General features: G+C 49.2%; 1 long non-coding RNA gene across 1 annotated transcript; it reads right to left on the reverse strand.

Annotated features, from left to right (window-relative positions):
• Positions 1–14,706: 14,706 nt before the first annotated feature.
• LOC311604518 lies at positions 14,707–18,380 on the reverse strand. The gene is made up of 3 exons (XR_014781533.1): positions 18,310–18,380; positions 15,999–16,126; positions 14,707–15,170 (listed from the first exon to the last, which is right to left on the reverse strand). It is a non-coding gene; the product is annotated as an uncharacterized lncRNA (long non-coding RNA).
• Positions 18,381–19,492: the final 1,112 nt, after the last annotated feature.

Raw genomic sequence — 19,492 nt, forward strand, 5'->3', positions numbered from 1 at the left:
AATAAAAAATACTCCTTGAGAATTCGAGACTATAAATGGTGGTCACTAAAGGAGCTGTCGTCCTCCCTGCCACTTGCTTCTGTGCCAAGTGACCTCCCTGCCAGGGAAAGCTGATCTGAGACTCCTGTTTCATTCCTGAACTAGTGGGAGGTGCCAGGGCTGGGGTTGAGCCAGTTAGACTTCCAGGGCAATGGGGCAGGATGGGAGGGAAGCTGCCAGTGGGTGGATGGCAGAGTAAAAGCAAGGTGAGGCCTGGACTTCCCCTGAGTGGGAAGCACAGGGCTGGGCATGTTCCCACATAATAGCCACTAGGTGGCATGGCCTGCTGGGCGAGGGCTCTCCCAGACCAAGGCTTCCTGCTGCCCAGAAAACCCTCAGCAAGGCCCCTCCTCCAACTAGAACATAAACAGTGCGCTGGGCACTTTGCTGGTTCTTCTAGCACCCCACCAAGATGGTTGTCCCCTCTGTTTTACAGAACAGGAAACAGACTTGGCAAAGTTAAGGGACTTGATTGAGGGGTAGTGATTGGAAATGCCAGAACGTGGACTGGACCCTCACTTCTGAACACTGGGCTCCACCTCAGCAGCTACGATTCAGGAAGGGTTTGGGAATCTCCATTGGTTTTGTGGTGTTTGTCTGGTTGGTTTTGCCTTTGGTTTGTGTAGCCTGAAACTTACTATATAACCCTAATTGGTTGATTATGATGCCCTGGCCAAAGTCCTGCCTGAGGGGAGATCTTCAGGCACCTTGAGAGATCTGGCTGCTTCAGTAAGCTGAAGCATCTGTCTGCCCAAAGTCAATAAAGCAAGCCCTCAGATCTGTCCTGGGCTAGTTTGATCCTCCAATAGGTCATGCTTTCAGGGCTAGTGTCAGGACATCAGGGCCTGGAGACAGTGTGTAAATGAGAGTCTTGTGGAATATCCCTGGATAGAAGTATGCACACAGCACGCCCTCCACCCCAGGCCTTTCTGTGGAGTGGTGTGAGAAGCTTGGTTGGGCAGCCACCAGAGCCTGGGGTTAGCCTGGCTTCTTTCAGCATTAATCTGTGCAGAGTACCCACAAGATCAATATGGCTCATTCCAGATCCAGCGCTCTGAGGTGGACACAGAAGGGGCCCAAGACAGAATGAGCCACCATGACTGCCCTCTCGGGGCTCAGGGTCTCTCTTGGGAAGAACCCAGGGTGAGAGCAGGCAGACTGAGGTGCTGGGGAAAAAAAAGTGTGAAGGGAACAGAGGGCTTGGGGAGGGTGCAGAGATCTTTCTGGCTGAAGCATCAAAGAAGGTTCCCTTCAGGGGATGTTTTTGAAGTAGAGAGGAACTGATCAAACGGAGAGTGATGTAGGGCAGAGAAAACACTGAAACCCAGAGGAGGGAACTTGCTGACCCTGGGGGTGGACACAGGCGTTGGCTGTAGCCACTCTTGGTGCAGAATTCTTGTACCCTCTAGCCTGTGACCAGTGTTGAGCTGGCAGTCCTGAGAACAGCAAGTCCATGAGGGTGAACACAAGCGTGCGAATAAATATAAATGAAGGGCACGGTGGTTCCTGTTTGTAAGCACAGCAGTCAGGAGGATAAGGCAGCACGATTTACTCTTAAGCTTGAAGCAGCCTGAGCTGTGGAGTGAGACCCTGTCTCAAAAAACAAAACCAGGGCTGGAGAGATGTGTCGGCGCTTAAGAGCGCTCACTGCTCTTCCAAATGTCCTGAGTTCAGTTCCCAGCAACTACAGAGCAGCTCACAAGTGTCTGATGCTGTCTTCTGGTGTGCAGACATATGTGCAGACAAAGCACTCATATACATTTAAAAAACACATAAATAAATAAATCTTGAGCTGGGCATGGTGGTGCATGCCTTAATCCCAGCACTTCGGAGGCAGAGGTAGTCAGATCTCTGAGTTCGAGGCCAGCCTGGTCTACAGAGTGAGTTCCAGGACAACCAGAACAGCCAGGGATGGAAAAAATAATAATTAAAACAAAACAAAACAAAACAAAACCCTACCACAAACAAACCCTGTCTCAGAGGGGGGGAGGGAACAGTCAGAGGTGTTTATAAATGGGGTCAAGGTCAGTGTGAATTTGCTTGACCTGCCTGCAAGAATTTGCTTTGAGACAGTATGTATAGATACATACGTGACACGTGTGAATAGGCATGCTTGTGAACTTATGTCTGCGGATGTGAAAGCCTGAGTGCAAGCAAGGTCACAGTCGTGTAGTATGAGGAAGTACGCAGATGAGCTTGGGCATATGGCATTTGAGGACACCGGGGTGGTGCAAGCCTGCAAACGCATGGTATGGTATACATCTGCGGTCTCTGCATGTAGGAAGCCGAGACAGGATCTTCAGGAGTTCAAGGCCAACCTGAGCTAGACATAGCAAGACCTTGTCTCCAAAAAGAAAAAGTATACGAAGCGTGTCCTTATCTAGGTGTCTGTTGTGACTCCTCTCATCCTGGATCTTCCTTCATGCCCTAGATTCTGCATTTCACTTCACCAAGTCCTGCCATCAGTCTTAGAAGGCGGGCTACTGACAAAATATAATTAGTCCCATTTTACAAGTCAAGGAGCGGAGGCTCTAAGGGCTGGCTGAGCTGGGATTAAATCCTAGTTGCAGAGCGTCAGAGCGTCCCTTTATCCTATCCCTCAAGCTGCTTCTAGGGAATTCAAAAAGTCCCTGGTGAGGAAATGTCCCTGGCCCACTCGCTGTCGGCCTGGACCTGACGCAGGGATTCTTATGGGCTGGGTGGGTGGGAAGGGAGCTGTCCCTGGGGCTCTTGAGTCTAAGGCTAAACACTAAAAAGATCACATGAGGCTGCCCTTGTGTATCCATAACCCCAAAGAATTTGGGTCAGAGCCAGTTGAGGGTTTAGGCCACCCCTCCTCGAAGCATGTGCTAAGTTTCCTGTCCCTTAAAGCCACAGTCTGGCTGAAAAGTAGCCACGTGCTTCCAGGCCAGCTGCTCAAAAGCTGCTCACTCATAGGTGCCCACTACTCCTGGTTTATGCCTCGCTGAGCACTGGACCCAGCGCTTTATGGATACTGGCCAAGCACTCTACCAATTTAGGAACAGCCCTGGAAATAAGCCAGAGATGAGAACCAGGCCCCTCCCCCTCCCCCCTCCCCTCCCCCTCCCCTCCCCCCACCCTCACCCCCACCCCACCCTGACACCCTGCAGCAGCGATTTGCATTCTGGTCTTTCTGCTCTCATTGTGGGTGTGAATCACCATGTAGAAAGAAGGCCAGAAGGCCACCAAGTCACATAGAACCATTTTTGTGAATTTAGTAGATGGACTGATTCAAGCTCAAAGGCTCCTTGGGCAAGTCTTTGTCAGTGTTTCATGGTTTATAAAGCGGAAGTGATGCCATGAGGGGTATGCTAAGGAATAAAGCGCTGCATATGAATAAATCTACACCACTAGGCACGTACGTAGAATAAACGTGCTCCACAAATACAAGAGATTGTCATCATTTCGTCATATTTACATCAGCAGAGCTGACGTTATTTCCTCCCTTGGACGCTGAAACACATTTAATATTTTTGAACCTCTGGGTTCCATTCCCATAAGATTTTTGTTTTTGTTTTGTTTTGTTTGTTTGTTTTCTTCTTTGATGCAGGATCTCAGTATGTAGCCCTGGATGGAGTGGAACAAACTATGTGGATCAGGCTGGCCTCAAACTCAGAGATCCGCCTGCCTCTGCCTCCTGAGTGCTGGGATCAAAGGCGTGCGCCACCACCATCTGGCTAACCAGCCTTTTCCTCCTTCCCTCCCTCCTTCCCTTTGCCCTTTCCTTCTCTTCCTGCCTCTTCTTCTGTCTCAAGTTCATTTTGCAGGCATATAGTTTTTGAATGGCTGTTCCACATTCATGGTTGATGGACTTGTGAGTTGTTCCCACATTTTTACTGTTATGAATAATGTTGTGTTATGAATTTCTGTGTACAGGTTTTGATGTGGACATCTGTGTTCAGTTCTCTAGAAGTGGGATAGCTAGGTCTTATGGCGACTCATGTGACCATCGAGGAGCTGCCAAGTTGTTTTCCACAGTGGCTGTGCAATTGAAATTGCTATTCACAAAAAAATAAATAAATAAAAGAAGAAGAAATTGCTATTCACAATGCATGAGGTCTCCAGTCTCTCCACAGCCTTCCTATTACTCAACTCTGTGTGTGTGTGTGTGTGTGTGTGTGTGTGTGTGTGTGTGTGTGAACGCACATGTAAGTGTTTGAGTCCATGTGGTAGGTATTTTTATTCCTCCATTGCTCTCCACCTTATGTACTGAGGCGGTGGTGTCTTTGGATGAGCCCAGAGTGCTCTTGCTCCATTTCAGATAGTCTGAGCAGGCAACTGTGGTGCTGGGTAATGGGCAGGCCACCACACCCACCTACCTTTTTTGTGGTTTTTAGGGATCCAAATTCTTGAGTGTGAGTGGCAAATGATTTCCCTGCTGAGTTATCTCTCCAGTCTCCTACTTTCCATCTTTTGGCCACAGACATCCTAGTGGGTGTGAAATGGTATTTTATTATGGTTTTGATTTGCATTTCTCTAGTGACTAGTGAGGTTTGGACACCTTCTTATGTTCTTATGGTCATTTGAATATCTTGTTTGGATACATGTACATTTAAATTTTTAGTACCCATTTAAATTCTTCTGGTTTTCACCAACGCTTACTAAGTGGCTGATTACGTCGCAGCCTGCCGGGGGAATCGGAAAGGAGACACAAAGCCAGGACCCTGCTTACTGCGTGAGGGCTTGCCCTGCTCTGCTTTCCTGGGCTGCTGTACCGGAAGAGACAGTACGCCTAAAAGGAAAGCCGTGCAGGGAGCTCGGGTTTCAGAGGCTCTGTCTGTACAATCAATCCACCCTCCCTGAGGTCCGCCTCACCACACCCGACGCTGCTTCGATCAAAACCTGGCCTTCAGAAGCTGATCCGGTACGGCAACTACCCATGGAAGCAACAGGGCAGGCATCCTCCATGCGTACATCCTTGAGACAGCTTAAATCCACCACCACCAACCAGTCAGTCGCACAACCCTTAGCCATCTCCAGGCGTCGATGCAAGGGGGGGGACTAGAGACCGTGGGGTGTTGGAGAATGGGATGGCAGAAGGACCCCGCCCTGCCCTGGCTGGTGCGCACCTACGCATGCCCCTTGGTCACGCTGAGCCTCGCTTGGGTTTCTAATCTGTGAAACTGCAGAATAATGCTATAACCAGCCCACTCATTACGAAGCTGAAAGGAGAAGGGGGTGCATGCACAGGTCCTCAGGTATGTTAGAGCAAAGGAAATGATCATGAAATACAACTCTTATTTTTAACCATCTAAAACTTTAGAGAGACCAGAAGATCTACAATGCCCTATTTAAAAACAAAACAACAACAAACCCCAAACAAACAAACAAGCAAACAAAAAACAAGGTGCTAAAGTGGGCTGGAGCAACCCCAGGTTGGATGGAAGGAACAAAGGGGGGGGGGGAACTACTTTCTTCAGCTATAGCTGCTTCTGTGAGGATGAAGTAAAGTGTTACACACACACACACACACACACACACACACACACACACACACACACACACGCCGTGCTGCCAGACCACCGCAGGGAGCCTTCCTGCCTCCATTGTAGACCTTAGGCCTCCCAGCCCACAACATGGCAACTAGGACTCTCTCACTGAACTGCCAAGCTCATGGCCAAGGGGAAATATGTTTCCAGATAGGGTGAAAAATAGATCCCTCTCCAAATATGCTCATCATAGCTAAGAAAAATAAACAGAACCAAGAGGGAAAAGAGAGCAGGGGCAAGCTGCCCATGGGAGGGGCTTGGGCTAATGCAGTAGAAGAGGATGTGCATGTGCAAATGTGTCTGTGAGTGTTCCAGCGCATAATTGTGCATATGTGCATGTGACCAAATGAGTTTATGTGTTTCTAGATGCCTGAGCATATGCAATAATAAATGCATGTATCGGTGTATATGTTCACGTGTAAAAGATGTGTGTCCTGTATGCATAGTAATGTGTGTGTGTGTATGTGTGTGTGTGTGTGTGTGTGTGTGTGTGTGTGTGTGTGTCCCAAGTCATATGCTATGGCTGTCCCAAGGGAAGGGAAAATTCTCTGGGCTTAGTCACTGATGGCCCAGACACAGACATTCTGAGAAAATATTTCAAAATAAATACACTTGTATTTGTCATGGCAACTACTGCCTCACAGTAGCCAACAAGGCTTCCTAGAGTTACAGCCTGGTAGGGGCCCCTCAGAGGCACAGAATATCAGGACCTGGGAGGTCTTGAAACCCATATCCCCAAAGACCTAATGAAATCAATGGAAAGACTGAGGGCGTAGGTCCCCTAGTTATCGGAGGCAGAGCTAGGCCAGGAACCCAGGCTGTCTGTGTTCCTATCTGCTGTTCTTGTACCTCCATCCAATGTGAACCTTCTCCCCCCCCCCCCCCCCGCCCCACACTGTTTACCATTTGCTCATTCAGCAAATATTTGTTAGTGCCCATTAGGTGATAAGCACCAAACAGACTGCTCTAAGATACACTCAAGGAGCCTGAATCAAGGCACTTTCCGCAGGTGCTGGAAGTCAGACAATAAACCAAGAACTATCACCAAGCCAATACGGTAATTACAGGTCCAGATAAGTGCCTTGAAGCAAAAAGGCAGGTGCCTTCTGGAGGACTACTTCAGCTGGGGACTCCGTGAGTGACTCTGCAGATTGGCAATGGAGCTGAGACACGATAGAAGGAGCCAAAGCCTCACAACTGGGTGTCCTGACCCACATCCTGATTGACCTAGTGAAGGAAGTGGTAGCACTGGCCAAAGGGCCAAAGGTCAGGAGGCCCTGGCCACACCCCTAATGCTGTTCAGCAATGAAGAAGCTCTTCTCCCTGGGAGTGCTAGAGGCGTTTTCCTCCAGTGAAAGCAAAGCTGGGGGCATTGGTCTCTGGACCAGCCTCACAGATACCATAGTGACCACAGGTATTAAATCGTCATCATCCCTGGCGTTTGGTATGCAGAAAATAGTCCTGTGTGCCTGGGTGACACTTTTAAGAAGGAACAGAAATGCCTTTCATACACAGGCTAGAGCCCCTGAGCCCGTCCCCAGTCATTATGGTCTGACCTTCATGTCTCTCTGACATGACACGGGTACTCGTGGCTGCCCTAGCCCCTTGGGATCACTCCTCTTGTCCTCCTACCAACCTGGCCTGCAGGACCCGTGGAGAAGTTTTGAATGATGCCTCATTTTCTTTACAGGCCCTTGTCATTTTCTTTGTGTACCTAACTATGCTCCAGGAGTATTTGGACTTGTACATGTCCAATCACGGTCCTTACCAGAGTCCTTCAAGGTCTGTCTTGTACATCTCCTCTTACAGCTTAGGAGGTGATACAGTTAGCTTAAGGCTACGTGACTATAAAAAGGGATCAAGTGACCCAAACCCAGAGCTTGACTGACTGTCCCCTATGCCTTCCCAATGACCAAGAGCTCAGCCTTTGTTCTCTTCATTTAAGCTTCAAAATGTGTGACTCTCTCCCAGCACCAGCCTTGACTTGGGCAGGACTCAAATTCTGCCTCAGTGATACTAAGACCAAAAAAAAAAAAAAAAAAAGTCTGATCTTTGAAGTCATTCTCAAACACTTGAAACCCTAAATGTTGACATGGTGAATGCCAAGGGCTCTCTGTGTCTGTACTTTAGGGCTGTGAGAGAAGAAATATAAAATTGCTCAGCTCCATCTTAGTGTAACTTGACTCTGTACGGCCTCTGTTTTTCTGTATTCAAAATGGAGTTATATAATAGTATTCACCTTCCAAGATTGGAATCAAGTAAAACTGTAACCAGACTTTGCTACTTTATGGGCTCTTTTTTTTCACCCTTCCCCACCCTTTTTCTTTCTCTCTTTCTTCTTCTTCTTCTTTTTTTTTTTCCTTTGTTTTGTTTTGTTTTGCTTTTCAAGACAGGATTTCTCTGTGTAGCCCTGCCTGTCCTGGACTCACTTTGTAGACCAAGCTGGCCTGGAACTCATGGCTATCCGCCTGCCTCTGCCTCCCCAGTGCTGGGATTAAAGGCGTGCACCACCATGCCTGGCCCCCACCCCCCTTTTTTTTACACCCTTTCAACCCCCTAACACTAGATAAGAGAGAAAAAAGGATAGAGAGGAAAAGAAAGAAATCCCTGAGTAAAGTCAGGGGCTGGAAATGGGGTGACATTGTAGTTAGACTATTTCCTGCTGATTAGGGCCATCGAGTTCCTTGGAACAGCTTGTTCTTCTCTGTCAGGATATGTCATTTCTTCTTGTTGTTTCTTCTTTGTTCGAGCAACAATGACCAACAACAACCAACCAACAACCCCCTGAATAACCAACACCCAACAACGGAGCCTTTGAGGGCCCTAGCATTTATACACCTTCTGGAAAGAACTTGGAAAGAATTCCAAATGTTACACAATGCAGAAACTATCTGCAGTGGGCAAAAATCACACCTATGTTAGAGCATCAGGCAAATCATAGTCAGCTGCTGTGAAGCAGCCTCATCGTCCACAGCTGGGATTAAAACAAAAATGTATTCTTTTAATAGTTATGGTTTTTGTTGGTTGGTTGGTTGGACATGGTTTCTCTGTGTAGCCCTGGCTCTGCCTGCTTCTTCCTTTGAGTGCTGGGATTAAAGGTGAGCACCACCACACCCAGAGTGTGTGTGTGTGTGTGTGTGTGTGTGTGTGTGTGTGTGTGTGTGTGTTTAAACACCAAAATGTACCCGGCACACTGCAGACTCTTAATAAAGATCTGTGGGTCCTTTGGATGGCTGAAAACTGGCCTAAAGACTGAGTGGGGTGGGCATGGTGGTACATACTTATGATCCCAGCATTTGGGAGGCTGAGGCAGAAGAATGGTAAGACAAAGACCAGCCTGGGCTATACAGTGAGACCCTGTTTCAACAACAACAACAACAACAACAACAACAACAACAACAACAAGCAAAAAGTCTGAGTGACTGGTGTTGTATTTCACAGGGGTAGAGATTTTGATTCCCTGGGTTTCAAGAATTTTGCTCAAAGGGTCATGGTCCTCAGCTATATCCTTGAGTTCTTGGTGTTAGGGTTCAGCAGACCCTGCTCTCCTTGGGCATAACAGAGCAGAGGGGCAGTACACGGGGCCCTAGTTTCTGCAGCAACCCTGCAGGGGAAGCAGTGGGCTTTCTAGCTAGTTGCACCTGCAGGGCTACAGCCAGGGAGGGAAGTGAACCCTCAATGCAGGAAGTTCCTGCCGAAACTGCTGTTGAGAAACTTGGCAAGAAAACTCCCTAAGCTGCCGTTGCAGACCTCCAGGGTTAACTCGACACTCACACACTCTCTCTCATTTGTTCCCTTCAGCTTCCTCTCCGGGCCTTTCCATTTCTTACAGTGTCTCCACTTTTCTACCACTTGAACAATGGGTTCCCTATATTCAACTCTGTATCAAAGTGTAAAGTGTTGAAGAACGGCTTCTCGTCTGCTGGCATCTGGTGTAGCGGTTGGGAGCCCCTGCCATAGACAAAGACCAAAGCAGGGCAAGGACATGAGAGACTTGTGGCAAACAGGCTTGGAGGGGGTACCTTCCCTGCTGGCTGACTGGGCTGGAAGGCTGCTAGGTCTTCTAACTGGAAGTCCATAAATCAAGAACTGTTAGAGCTAGGACACAACTTACCCAATTTTTGGTCCCATTTTTATATGGCCTTACGATCCCTCTTGTCTCTGTCCTTAGTGTTCTCAGTGGAGATGCTGGTAAAGTGGTCCAAGATGGCCTGGGAAAAGTCCCTGGGTGTGTGGGCTGACTTCTTGGCTACATCCAGAACGGGAAGCTACTTTCAGGACTCTGCAGACCTCATCATCCTTGTCCTCCTGACATTGTCTCCATCCTGCTGCCCCATGCTGGAGCCCTCAAGTCTTGGTCTCACTTTCCCCCTCGTCTCCACAAGCCTGTGAGCCAAGGGTCTAGGTCCCCACTTTCTGGAGCCATCGATTCCAGCTGCAAAGAACTCCAAGTTTGCCTAGACTGAGAGGCCCCCTCCCCTCAGGGAGTTAGACACACCTCCTGGCCCGTGCTTCCCCTTACACCCTTAGATTCCTGGCTTTCCCTGGAGTCCCTTGGGTGAGGGATACAGGTATATTAGAAGAGTCTGAGGGCCTGGCCTGCTGTTCCACTTGAATACCACCCTCTCTCCCTTCTCACGAGTGGATTGCAAGTTCAAGGCCTGTCTGACCTATAGAGTGAGTTCAAGGATAACCCAGACAACTTAGTGAGACCTGTCTCAAAAAATGGACTGTGGTGGGGAGTGGTACTCAGTTGGTGCCATGTAAGCCAAGAAGCTGAGTTTAAATCTGTAGCATTTTTATGAAAACTGAGCACAATTGTAACTCCAGGGTTGGAGGACACTTGGATCCCAGGAGCTTGTTGGCTAGCCAGCAGAGCCAATAGGTGAGCTCCAGATTCAGTGAGAGTTTCTGTCCCAAAATTCAAAAACCAAGGTGGAAAACAACTAAGGAAGACACTTGGCATCAGCCTCTGGCCTACACATACACACACACACACACACACACACACACTCATACACATACACACTCACACACATACACACTCTCACACACACACACCACACTTACACATACACAAGCACACACATATACTTACACACACACACACACACACACACACACACACTCACACACATATACACAGACACACACAGAAACACACAAACAACAAAACAAAGAAATTACCATGTTGTTGTTAGCCCCATTTTACCATAAAGAAACCAGAAGCTGGGCGTGGCGGTGCAGGCCTTTAATCCCAGCACTCTGGGTGGCAAAGGCAGGTGGATTTCTGTACGTTTGAGGACAACCTGGTTTACAAAGCGAGTACAGGACAGCCAGGGCTACACAGTGACACAGAGAAACAAACTCTGTAGCAAAAAAACAAAACAAAAGGTGAAAGAAGAAGAAGAAGAAGAAGAAGAAGAAGAAGAAGAAGAAGAAGAAGAAGAAGAAGAAGAAGAAGAAGAAAGTCCAGCAGGCTGTCCAGGACCACATGGCCAGGTGATGCTGGGGTGCCAATCTGTCTTTGCTCTGTAACAGGCCTCTCCCCACAGCCTGACCTTTGTCAGTTCTTCCCCTTGCACTCTTAGATTCTTGGCTTTCCTTGGAGTCCTTTGGGTAGGAACCTCAGACCTGCTGGTATCAAGCCCTCCCTCTGCCAGTGCCCTGGGTCCCCTCCCATTGGTGACCTGCAGGGCTCACAGTTTACCTGGCAGGAGCCCAAAGGTAAGAAAACAAACATTACAGATGATCAGGAAGCCATGTAAATATTTTATAGCCAGGGCAGTAAATAATACAGCTCTCTGGCTACGCCTGACCCAGTTTGTCTATTCCATATCCAGGGCAATCTGCCTGGGTTCCGGCCTTGGATTGATTATTTATTTATTCTTTATTTATTTATGTTCTTTGAGATACAGTCTTACTCTAAAAACAAGGCTGGCCTTGAACTTGCAGCAATCCTCCTGCTTCAGCCTCCTGAGTGCTGAGATTACAGGTTTGGAGCCCTGGACTGGGCCTGACCTGTAGTTTTTAAATATATGCTCTGTATAGGACTGAGTGCCTTCATATACACCAGCAGTTCTCAACCTGGGGGTGGGTCGCATATCAGATATCTTGCTTTTTTCTTTGTTTGTTTTGATTTTTGGGTTTTCTCTTTTCTTTTCTTTCTTTTTTCTTTCTTTCTTTCTTTTATTGTTTGTTTGTTTGCTTGTTTGGTTTTTCAAGACAGGGTTTCTCTGTGTGTCCTTGGCTGTCCTAGACTCACTTTGTAGACCAGGCTGGCCTCGAACTCACAGTGATCTATCTGCCTGCCTCTGGCTCTCAAGAGCTGGGATCAAAGGCGTGCGCCACCACACCTGGCCAGATATCTTGCATAGTAGACACTTACGTTATAGTTCATAACAGTGGCAACACTGCAATTATGAAGTAGCAAGGAGAAGAATTTTATGGTTGGGGGTCACCACAACATGAGGAACTGCATTAAAGGGTGGCAGCATTAGGAAGGTTGAGAACCACTGATATACCCCATGGTCACCCCCTCACCTTTGCCAGGGCCTGGGCTACCCTTCGCCTTTATCCTTTTGGAGCCATTCCTTCAAAAGTCTTCCTTTGACTTCCTGGGTGGGCACAGAGTGTCTCATAATCCTAGGGTGCCCCACCAGGGCTCTGCTCACTCTACTTGGTCATTTCCTGCCTCTTATGATGTGATTCCTGGTGACTTGTCTGCTCTTTTTCTTTCTCAGCTCCAAAAGAGTAGTCACCTCCCTGGGGGCTGAATGCAAAGGGTGATGTGTAGTGGGTGCTCATCAACAATGTGGACGGTAGAAGAAATTGCCTTGTTTAATTTAATTTCTTAATTTTTTTGTGGTGCTGGGACGAAACCCAGGGCCTCACATGTGCCAGGCAAACAGTCTACCACTGGGAGACAAGTGTTATTGTGTGAATCTTTATTTTACAGGTCAGAAAATGTAGACCCAAGTGACAGGGCAGGGCTTGAGCTTACTGGATCCAATCCAAGTCGAATTCTTTCTCAAGAACCTTTCTGAGAAGACCGGGCAGCGGTGGCGCATACCTTTAATCCCAGAACTTGAGAGGCAGAGGCAGGCAGATCATTGTGAGTTCGAGGCCAGTCTCGTCTACAATGTGAGTCCAGAACAGTCAAGGCTACACAGAGAAACCCTGTCTCAAAAACCAAAAAAATAAAAAAATAAAAAATAAGGAAAAGAAAAGAAAGAAAGAAAAAAGAATCCTTTTGAGAGAGCTGGACATGGTGGCACACACCTCTAATCCTGGCTAAAGCGGGAGGCTCGCTATGACTGATGTCTACATGGACTACATAAGGAGTTCAAGGCCAGCCTCAATAAAACAAAACAAAAGAATCCATTTGAGAGCTTGCCTCTTTCCCTTACAGACCTCTCTCTCTAGGACCTTGGGTCAGGCCTCTCTGCTTCTCAGGGAGACTTGAGCCCTGCTTCCCCACCCCCACACTTGAGTAAACAGTCGAGTTCTGATTCACACATTTGAAGGGTTGAAACTGCAGGGAAGGGAGAAGGCAACTGCAGCCTTTTCCTGGGAGTGAGCCGGTTGCTCTGCTTTGTTCAGGTGGCTGATCTGCCGGGCTCTGCAATCCTCAGGCCCCAGAGCAACCCTGTGAAGATTTGCATCAGCCGAGAGCCCAAGATGGAGACAGAGCAAAGGCTGTGAAGGCTCTCTGACACAGTTATCTAAAGGTACTGTGCCACTCTGGGGCCGTGTCCCCAAACCAGGCTATCAGAGCCTTACAGGAACCCGAGTCAAGAAGACAGATGATCCTGGGTCAGGCAGTGAGAATGAGGACAGAAATCAGGGCACCGGCACTGTGGCCCAGGACCAGGACAGCCTTACACAAGAAGCCCTGGCCGGAGCCTGGCCTCAATTCTTGGTAGGAGGTGGGGTATACAGAAGGGAGGGTAAAGGCTCCGATTTTCATGTGTGGCACCTGGAGCTGTGAGAGAAGGATGCTGAGCTATATTCCTGAAGGATTGGCAGTAAATGCAGTAATCCGTTAGCATGGGCACCCACGTGGACATTTAGACCCCCTCCTTCCACTCAGCAGCAGGCCGCACAGAGTAGGTACTCAGCAGGAGTTCTGTGTCCCTTACTGATTGGTAACAAGGTCAGTGCAGAGGTCATTTGGAGATACCATTTAGTGTGGAGGCAAGAAATATGAACACGAGCTCTTTTCTCTCTAACGTTACTGTGAGCCAGGAAGGGAATCAAGAATAAGAGGATGGAAGTCAATGTCATGCAACAAGGAGTCAGTTATTAATAGACGACCGGAAGACTCTCCCAGCAGTAGGGACTGAAATCCTGAGCCCAGAGTCAAGGGCGGTCACAGCTTGGCCCTCACTCGTCAGTGGGGACCAGGAGTACTTCAAGGCAAATTCCAAAGATAAATCTTGGCAGAGGCTGAGGCAGAGAGTACTGTGCCAGAGGAGGCAGGTCCTAAGACTCTATGCCCATCAGAGTCTTAGGCATCCCTGCTAGGCCGCCCAGGTAATGTGAACGCAAAGGTGTCCTGGAGAGAGACTCTCTCGCAGGAGACAAACCAAGGAGGAGGCTCCTGAACTCTGAGGCAGGCTCAAAGTAGGTAGCACAGCAGGGAGGGCAAGCAATAAGGAAGCCAAACAAATTGTTTTGTTGTCTCTGCCACTCTGTCACTCCTCCAAACACTAACTTACCTGTGCCACCTAAGCCTTTACAGTCAAGGTGCACTCCTCAAGGCCAACAGTTCCATCTGTCCCCTCCAGCTATGGATACTGCTGGGCCACTCACTTGTCTTGCTCCGTCCTGCCCAGGTACCTGTTCACTTTTGCCCCTGTGGCTTCAGAGACAAGCTAGCCTGGTGGTTGTGAACTCTGGCCCGAAACTCAGCAGGGGTTAGGATGGGAAGCCCACTATGGCTATCTACCAGATGTGTCATTTGGACTCCCCGGACCTCAGCCTCTCCTCTAAAATGAGGCTAATGATGGTACCTACAACACAAGGGTTTTGTGGGCAGCTTCTGAACTCAGTGGCAGGTATAAGTTGAGAGCCTGCCAGGTAGTAAGCACCCTGTCTGTGGTACTCACAGAGGGAAGTTGAAATTACTGGGTTTTTAAAAAAAAGATTTATTTATTATTATGTATACAGTGTTCTGTCTGCATGTATACCTGCAGGTCAGAAGAGGGTATCAGATTACATTATAGATGCTTGTGAACCACCATGTGGTTGCTGGGACTTGAACTCAGGACCTTCGGAAGAGCAGGCCGTGCTCTTAACTACTGAGCCATCTCTCCAGCCCCGGACTTGCTGTTTTTTAGTAGGGATTCAGAACTCACATTCTGGGCTTAGGAATTTAGCTCAGTGGTAGAGCGCTTGCCTAGCAAGCACAAGGCCCTGGGTTCCATCCTCAGCTTTTTTTGGGGGGGGGGGCAGGGGGAGAGACAAAGTAACAAAGCTCACATTCTCCATCTCCTCTTCAGAGTTTAGAGTTCACCTAGACATGCAAGGGATCCCTGACAAAATGCAGGGCTGGGGGGCCCAAGTGAGCTGACAGAAGGCATCAAAGCTGAGGACTTTGGATGCTTGGATCCTAAAGGCCTGGATCAGAATAGAAGAAGGGAGGGGAGAGCTCCATATAGCCCTTGCCTTGGGCCCAGGAAGCTCTGAACCGTGGGTAGAGCTGGTCATCCCAGGCCACCTATAATTACCTTTCAGCAGAGTTCTGCAGTACTGGGCAGGGCCAGCATTTTTCAGGTTTTATTTGGATGCCCTAAGGCAGCCATGTGCCAGTTAGCTGCTCCCACATGGGAACAAAGGTTGGTGTTTTGTTTTGTTTGTTTGTTTGTTTGGAAGACTATCCTTCCAAGGAGGATGGTCTGCATAGAGACCCTGTTGTCCTGTTCTTGCCTGTGCTCTCCTTTTTAGAGAGACCAAGGAAGCCTGAAAAGCCAGTAAGAAATACTCCAGGCTTTGTAGGCTATAACACAAAGCAAGTAGAAAAAGCCAGGAGAGAGATAGTGGGCTGGGCTCTCTATCCTAGCTGTTCCTAATTCTGTCCCTTTCCTTCTTCCCTCAAATGCACAGGCCTTGGCTGACTTTGGCCTTTCTTTCTTTCTTTCTTTCTTTCTTTCTTTCTTTCTTTCTTTCTTTCTTTCTGACAGAGCATCACTAGCCCTGGCTGCCCTAATACTACGTCACTGAAGATGATCTCAAGTTGAGGATTCTTCTCCTGCCTCAGGCTCCCGAGGGCTAGGATGGTAAGTGTACATAACATCTGGCTGGCGCAGGTTTCCCTGGGATGATATAGGGCACCTCAAGGGCATTTTTAGAGGCCATGTTTGCACCCGGCCCTTCGCCTGCCCTCCTGCATTGCTGTCCCCAACTCTCCCTCCCACTAAGAATGCATGAACAAATGCGCTCGCTTACCCATCCATTACACCAAGGAAGAAAGAGACGGTGACCGGTAAGCTCAAATGCTCCATCCAGAAGCAGCAGCAGGGGAAGGCAGGAAGCCCAGGAGTCAGATTCCAGGGGGACAAGTTCTCTGTGTGTGCCTGTGTGGTTTTGGACACTCACAGACATTAGCACCAACAGGCATCATGTACTGTTGCTCCCCCAATTGCTTAAGTAAGTACTTGTTTGCAGCATCTGAGCCCTTGGCAGATCCCTGATGTCCCTGGGTCAAAGAGGCTTCCAGGACAAGCCTCAGTGCAGAGAGCCACAGAGATGCAGACCAACCCCATCCATTTTAACTTCCGTGATAAGACACTCCTTGGCACTTTCTACACAACACCCAGCATGCTGGAGAAGACAACAAGCATGTTGACAAATGTTACTGGGAGGGCCAGCGTGGGAAGCTGGCCCGTCTGGAGCAGCTGCTTGTATTCATCCCATATAGGGTGAGAGACAAGTGGATGGTGGCAACGGGGAGTGATCAGGAGGAGAGGACAGGACACTCAGGCATGGAGTGGGGGTGGGGCGGCTACAGCTGTAGAGGGAACAAAGGCAGCTGGCAGGACATTGGTCCCTGAGAACCCAGAGACATAAACTCAGTTTTAGAATTGACAGCAGCCTAAAGATCTATAGCTCAGCGGTAAAGTGAGTGCATGGAGGTAAGTTCCATCCCCAGCAAGGGAGGGAAGGGGAAAGGGCATGATGAAGAGGAACAAAAGGAAAAAAAAAAAAAGAATAGACAATAGAGAAAATGGAAAGAAATGGTAGGAAAGGAAAGAAAGAGGTTTGGAGGCAGTCCTGGAACTCCACACACAATGGTTCCCTTACCCGTGAGTCACCGTGGGTCTCCTTGCCAGACTCCCATCGGTCCATCGTTAAGGGCTGAGCCAGCTAAGCTCTTTGAGCAAAGGTCAGAAGGGCAAAGATTGAAAAAGCCTTCCTGGACTCACTCATGTGTGCCCTTTTATGTGGGCAAGTGTGCTTCCAGAACGGGCTGTGGTCGCCTCAGTGCTTCCCTTGGCAAGGGCAACTGGATATGTGTGTGTGTGTGTGTGTGTGTGTGTGTGTGTGTGTATACACACACATACACATGCGCGCACTCGCACGCAGGTGGAGGAGTCAGCTATTAGTTGCCAGTCTTGCACTGCCTGTGAGGGAGGGCACCCTGGTCCCAGCTCTCGTGGCTGTGAGACCGTAAGTTGTAAAGGCTGTGCCTCATCACTCCCAGTCCAGGGCCCAGCACACTCACAAGAGCTGGGTTTGCCCTTCTTGCAGCTTCTGCCTGGAAAACCCCTTTTCCATGGTTTCATTTCTCAATCTCTTCAATGCATACCCGGGCGTCTGCGTGGCATTCTAGGTCACTGAGGGTGCCCTCCTCACTGTCCACTGGGTGAAACCCAGGCCCCAGGCCTCAGTCTACCCAATCTACCTCCACCCTTCCCCCTGGCATCTAGAACGGGCAACTCTACAGCTGCTGTATTGCTCCCAGGTCTCTGCCTGGGCTGTTTCTTCCACATGGAATGTTTTCTCAGCCTTCCCACCCTTGCCTCTAAGGAATTCCTTCCTGCTGGGCATGGTGGTACATGCCTTTACAGAGGCAGGTGTATTGCTGTAAGTTAGAGGCCAGCCTGATCTACAAAGTGAGTCCAGGACAGCCAGGGCTACACAGAGAAACCTTGTCTTGAGAAAAAAAAAAAGGGAATTCCTTCCAGATCATCCTGGCTAGTGCCAGGGTTACCCTTCCCCAGAGCCTGCCCAGCTTGGTTAGCCCTAGCACAGAAACTGGTACCCAGTGGGTACTTACTCTTGACTCCACTGAATGAAGTCTCCTATTGGGAAGTCATTTTGCTTCTTGGGGTCTTAATCTCCCTAGCTTGTAGGAGGTTCTGATGGAGACTAACCTGTCAGGATTTTCAGTCAGCATCTACAAGCCTGACACAAAGGGCTTCAGGCGGTGTCTCGCTTCAAAACGCACCTTGCTGATAACTATACAGAAGCCCGGTAACAGAGCCAGCAGCAACTATGGAACATGTACTCTGAGGTAGGCACCGGGCTAACCCCTTCTCTTCCGGGTTCCTGGGACTTATGGGGCAGGGGGAGGGGGGCTACTAGTAGCTTCATCTACAGATAAGGAAGTTGAAGCCAGAGAGGTGAAGGTGACTTGTCCAAGGTCACATAGCTCCTCAGTAGAAGATAATGCTCCACTCTGCAGTCCTAGGAGACTCCTGGCCTTGGCCACTTCCTTTCAATAAAACCTATAAGGTTGGGGCAGGCCCTCACATACCTTCTTCTGACTCCTTCAGGAAGCTTAGGCTCCGGGGGCGTGGGAAGGAATGAGGGAGCCCCTGGAAGATAGTGAGTCATGGAGAAGAGTCCAGCTACGATTGCATACAGACAGAGGAGCAGGCCAAGGAACGCAGACAAACACGGAACCTGGACTTTAGCCTCTGTCCCCTGTAACAACCTGTGTGGCCTCAGACAAGGATTTACCCAGGCCTTGCTTTCTTCACCTGTGGCTGAGTGGGAATGCCCCAGGGGTAGGCCACTAGTTAGGCAGCAGCTAGCTCTCTTATCTAGTCATCCGCAGTCCCCTCTGCTCAGGACACTGCCTAGATTGCCCTCATGGGGCCTGGGAGAGGCTCCTTGCCAAGGGCCAAGAGGGCAGAGGCAAGAGGAGCTGCAGGCAGCTGCGCGGCTCCCTCCCCCGTCAGGTTCCAGCACAAACTGAGGAGGGAGGGAGAGGTAGAAAAAGGATGTGGCCACCCTCCTCCTTCCCACCCTCACTCTGTCCTCACCTCATGAGCACTGGCAGTTGGGCCTCTCATCCTCCTCGTCTTTTAGAGAAGCTACCGCCTGAGGTCACATAGTAAGGGGGTGCTGAGCTGGGAGGGAGGTTACACATAGACTGGGCATCTCTGCCTCTGAAGCCAGCATGTCTCTGGTCTGTTATCTGGGAAATGTGGCCTTCACAGACTGAAGGGGATGTGGCTGGACCACCCGACCTACAGAATGGCCTTAAAACACAACTTTCTGTGCCTTGGGGTCTTCAAGGCTACTCTGACTGGGCAGGTTGTCCTGAGCACTAAACCAGCTGAAGAGCCTGGTCATATATCCATATCTACTGCCCTGTCATCTGCTAGCATGGCCCTGTAGGTTACCCAGAATGCCTCTTGTGGGAAGCACCTCAGGCTCTCTGGGAATGCCATGCCCTCACTTCTTCCTGAATGTTCACTCTTTCTCAGTAACCTGGGGTGGAGCATCAGGCTGGGGCTTGGCAGCTGGGCAGGGATGTTGACAGAGGCAGAAGTGGGAGGCCTTGGGCTGTGCTGAGGGATGGACAAACATTTTACCTTCTTTGACCTGGAGGAGTCATCACTTAGCTAGCACCCAGTTAAACACAAAGAAAGGCTTAGCTAGGTGTTATATCACAGGTAAAACAAATGCCAAGTGCAAAGGCCCAGAGGTGA

Source organism: Acomys minous (genome assembly GCF_964271855.1).
Source record: "Acomys minous genome assembly, chromosome: 9".
Taxonomy (NCBI): Eukaryota; Metazoa; Chordata; class Mammalia; order Rodentia; family Muridae; genus Acomys; species Acomys minous.